This window comes from Trachemys scripta, chromosome 2, assembly GCF_013100865.1.
Source record: "Trachemys scripta elegans isolate TJP31775 chromosome 2, CAS_Tse_1.0, whole genome shotgun sequence".
Taxonomy (NCBI): domain Eukaryota; kingdom Metazoa; phylum Chordata; order Testudines; family Emydidae; genus Trachemys; species Trachemys scripta.
In genome coordinates this window covers 42,545,819-42,550,836 of record NC_048299.1, presented here as the reverse complement: position 1 = coordinate 42,550,836, position 5,018 = coordinate 42,545,819, and positions in this window count along the sequence as shown.

The following is a 5,018-nucleotide window of genomic DNA, read 5'->3' as shown; positions in this document are numbered from 1 at the left end:
TTTTGGCCTATCCTTTTAAGGGGATATTGTCATCCACTCTTATACTTTTGTGTAGTTTATCATATTAGATGTCCTGTAGGTTGAACAGCTAACTCTTTGGACAGATCTCTATAAACAGGAGATCTGATTACTGAGGTATAAAAAAGCTACAATTGAAAACTCCACTTCTTCTCATTGTAAAATTTATAAAAGGACTTCTAATCGTGGTCGTTTCCAGTTGAGTGCATAAGGGAATAAGGACTAAGATTGAAGGTAAGTCTAGATCTAATGAATTACAGCAGTTTAACAAGTTTATCATTCTCATGACTGAATGTCAGAACCATCAGCATATATTGTTGCGCTGACTTTTCTCTTGCTGATATGGAAATTATCTCTCAACAGAAAAGGCAACAGAGGGCAAAATTTTTGTGGTGTCACTTGGAGTCAAGTACTTGCTTGGCAGATAAATAGGCATTAGACCAAGCAAAGTCACTTTGAGAACCAAGCAAGCGCTGAATCTGTATGTTTTAACACAAAGTAAGATACAGGAATCACAGAATCATGGGACTGGAAGGGACCTTGAGAGGTCATCTAGTCCAGTCCCCTCCACTCATGGCAAGACTACATATTATCTAGACCATTCCTGACAGGTGTTTGCCTAACCTGCTCTTAAAAATCTCCAGTGATGGAGATTCCACAACCTCCCTAGGCAATTTATTCTAGTACTTAACCACCCTGATACAGTAGTTAGGAAGTTTTTCCTAATGTTCAACCTAAGCCTCCCTTGCTGCAATTTAAGCCCGCTGCTTCTTGTCCTATCCTCAGAGGTTAAGAAAAACAATTTTTCTCCCTCTTTCTTGTAACCTTTTATGTAACAGTTTTCAAGTATGTCCCCCCTCAGTCTTCTTTTCCAGACTAAACAAACCCAATTTTTTCCATCTTCCCTCATACGTCATGTTTTCTAGACCTTTAATAATTTTTGTCACCCTTCTCTGAACTCTCTCAACTTTGTCCACATCTTTCCTGAAATGTGTTGCCCAGAACTGGACACAATACTCCAGTTGAGGCCTAATCAGCATGGAGTAAAGCGGAAGAATTACTTCTCGTGTCTTGCTTACAATACTCCTGCTAATACATCCCAGAATGATGTTTGCTTTTTTTGCAACAGCGTTACACTGTTGACTCATATTTAGCTTGTGGTCCACTATGACCCCCAGATCCCTTTCCACAATACTCTTTCCCAGGCAGTCATTTCCCATTTTGTGTGTGTGCAACTGATTGTTCCTTCCTAAATGGAGTTCTTTGCATTTGTCCTTATTAAATGTCATCCTATTTACTTCAGCCCATTTCTCCAGTTTGTCCAGATCATTTTGAATTTTAATCCTATCCTCAAAGCACTTGCAACCCCTTCCAGCTTGGTATCATCTGCAAACTTTGTAAGTGTACGCTGTATGCCATTATCTAAATCATTGATGAAGATATTGAACAGAACCCGACCCAGAACTGAGTCCTGTAGGACCTCATTCACTATGTCCTTCCAGCATGACTGTGAACCACTGATAATTACTCTCTGGGAATGGTTTTCCCACCAGTTTTGCACCCACCTTAGAGTAGCTCCATCTAGGTTGCATTTCCCTAGTTTGTTTATGAGACAGTCATGCGAGGCAGCATCAAAAGCCTTACTAAAATAAAGATATACCATCTCCACCGCTTCCCACCCTATCAAAGAAAGCTATCATGTTGGTTTGACATGATTTGTTCTTGACAAATCCATGTTGACTGTTACTTATCACCTTATCATTTCTAGATGTTTGCAAATTGATTTCTTAATTATTTGCTCAATTATATTTCCAGGTACAGAAGTTAAGCTGACTAGTTTGTAATTCCCTGGATTGTCCTTATTTCCCTTTTTATCAAGGGGCACTATATTTGCCCTTTTCCAGTCTTCTGGAATCACTCCGGTCTTCCATGACTTTTTAAAGATAATCGCTAATGGCTCAGAAATCTCCTCACTCAGCTCCTTGAGTATTCTAGGATGCATACCAACTTGAAGACATCTAATTTGTCCAAATAATTTTTAACTTGTTCTTTCCCTATTCTAGCCTCTAATGCTACCTCATTTTCACTGGCATTTGCTATGTTAGATGTCCAATCACCAACAGCCTTCTTGGGGAAAACCGAAACAAAGAAGTCATTAGGCACCTCTGCCACTTGCACATTTTCTGTTATTAGAGGAAGAGGATAAAGTCATTCACAGGGCACGTAGGGACAGAAGTTTTCTTGGTTTGCCATATCATCCCATCCAGGTAAGAGGCTGCCTATCAGCTGAAAGCCCAGCAAACAATGTTAGGAAATGTTTGATAGCCCTTAGTGAATGTGCATCTTCACAGCAATGTTGTCACAATTCCTGGGCTAACTGCAATTCTAACCTCTCCTTGGCTTTTTTGAGAGCACCCCCCTCAGTCCTCTAACAGTCAGGTGGTCTCTCAGGATGGAATCATACGAGTTTCCTTTCACATATATGGGACTGCAGCCAGGGCCTATCAACCCTCATTGCCTCAGCAGGTCTAATGTGTTTCCTGACCCTGCAACTCCATCCTGACCTTACTCCTCCTGGAGTAGTGACAGTGGTATCCAGTGGCCTTTTAAAATTATTTGTTAGAACAAAAGCACTTCACAGAAAAACAGACTAGATGCATCTAACTCACCAGGTATCTGTCTTCTGCATGATACAGATGGTCTCAGTTTCCTATAGACCCCAGCAACCACCACCATGCTGCCCGGAGACTTCCAGGGTTTGGCTGACAGTCAGTTCCCTTAACTCTCAGACCATTTATCAGTCTGGGGGAGGAAGTCCTTTTTAGAGCTGCTTAGTCCTCTTGATCACCCCCCTTCTCTCTGAGACCAACTCACTTTAACTGGTTGTAGCCCTGTGATGTTAGTTTTCAGCTTTGTCAGACCACGGCTCGCAACTTATTGGAGACAGCATGCAAGGTCCTCAAAGCTGACAGGTTTGCCATTTGTCTTCCAAGTGTGCACTGGGGTATCTTTATCTGGGGCTATTGTCTTCTCCCTGTTTGTTCATTCCACAACCCTCAGTAAGCTAAACCAATGCATTCATACAGGAAATCTTATAACCCAACATACCATAACTTCCCCTCATCCACCAGGTCACAAAGTGTTCATTAAATTATTACATTTCAGTAGATTTGGATTACATAGCAAGTCCATGACTATCAGTTTTACTTCACTGACTACAAGAAACATTTAAACTTGTAAATGAGATACAGAACATTAAAGAACACATTGAGGTGGGAAGGGAAGTGATTGGTATATTTGCCAATTAATGCTGAAGTCAAGTGCACTTGAAACATGTGAATGTACATGGGCACACGCGTATGTACACACACACACCCTCCCCCCTACCTAAAGGCATAATGCAGATTCTCAAACTGGGAGGCTGGGCTTCATGGGGGAGACAATCAAAATCTATGTAAAGAAAGAAAAAGGCTCTCCTTTTCTGCTTAGAATTGGCAAATTGAGTTCAGGATTTGATAGGCAATATGGAATACTATTTAATGGATGATGCTTCTCATGCTCAGTCCAAAGAGAAAATGACAAGAAATAAATAAAAAATGAACAGACTTCCTTAGCCACAGCCTTAACATAGGCTTTCAAAATGAATTATGTATTACGGTAATATTTTTTCAGATGGTCCTTTAGGGGAGGCCCAAATTCTTTTTCTGATCTTGGGTAAAGCAACATTGGGGAAACCCTGTCAGAGTGGATAGTGCTATGCAATGTCATAACAGAAAACCCGGTTTGGGGAGTAATCCTGGGACTTTTGCTCACATGGACCATCTTGGAAAAGAGCCACTGCAAAAGGGGATACTGAGCCTGTAGCAAGAGAGTGGGTAGAGCATTCAATGCACAACGGCCGAGTTCCTTCTTACCATCCTTCTACTTGGGAGTCTCTCTCTTTTCCTGGTGTTGAGACACTTGTAAGGCCATAAAAACTATAATTAGAATATGAAAGCAGGGTTCCATGCTTCAAGGAGAGGAAGAAAAGAACAAAGGAGGGTGTGGAGTCAGCCTTTAGATAACGTCTGTAGCCTTGCTTTGCGGCAGATTCTGCAATAATGTGCTCTGTACTGAATGTTTCTGGATGGGAGAAGAGAATGCTAATCACAATATCTTGTCCAAAAACCACAACAGTTTAAAGAGATTGTTTCATAACCTGCCTCTTCCTGGACACACCCTTTATTCAACACTGGTATCTGAGTGGCTGGAATAGCCTTTTTTAACCCTCTAATCTTCCTCTCAGGCACTTCACTGTAAATATCAGGTTATCTTGGCTGCTTTTCTTAACTTTATTTTGAAGGCCCTACAGATCTCTTCAAACCCTAGTGATTGACTATGCCTCTGACTTCAAGGTTTGAAAATTAAACAAACTTTTATTTAGCCCAAGAAAACAAATAAGACCAAAGCATTCAGTAACTTTTTTACTGCATTAAGGACAGCCTAGTCTTAGAAGAACTTGGCAATACTTTCCCTCACTACAGTCTAGCTTTCCAACTTGCTGAGATCCTGTTCCTTCTCCCCCAGAAGCCAACTGAGGAGTCTTAAAAATTCAACCCCACAAATTTCTGTATGGGCAGTCTGGGTGGAGCTTCCATCCAGAAGTCCAAGCCTGTGTCTACAGGTACCCAGCAGCATATGTTCTTTTAGGTTTTTGTCCCCAAACATACCCCATGATACACTTTTAACATAGGGTTACCATACGTCCGGATTTTCCCGGACATGTCCGGCTTTTGGGGGCTCAAATCCCCGTCCGGGGGGAAATCCCCAAAAGCCGGGCATGTCCGGGAAAATCGGGAGGCTCGGGGGGCCTCTTTGTCCGGGATCGGGGGCATGGTGCCGGGCCGGGCTGGGCGCGGGGCCGGGCCGGGAGCCAGCCCGCGGGGCCGGGAGCCGGGAGCGCGGGGCCGGGTCGGGGAGCCGGGGTCGGGGGGTGCGCCGGGCCCGCGGGGCTGGGAGCC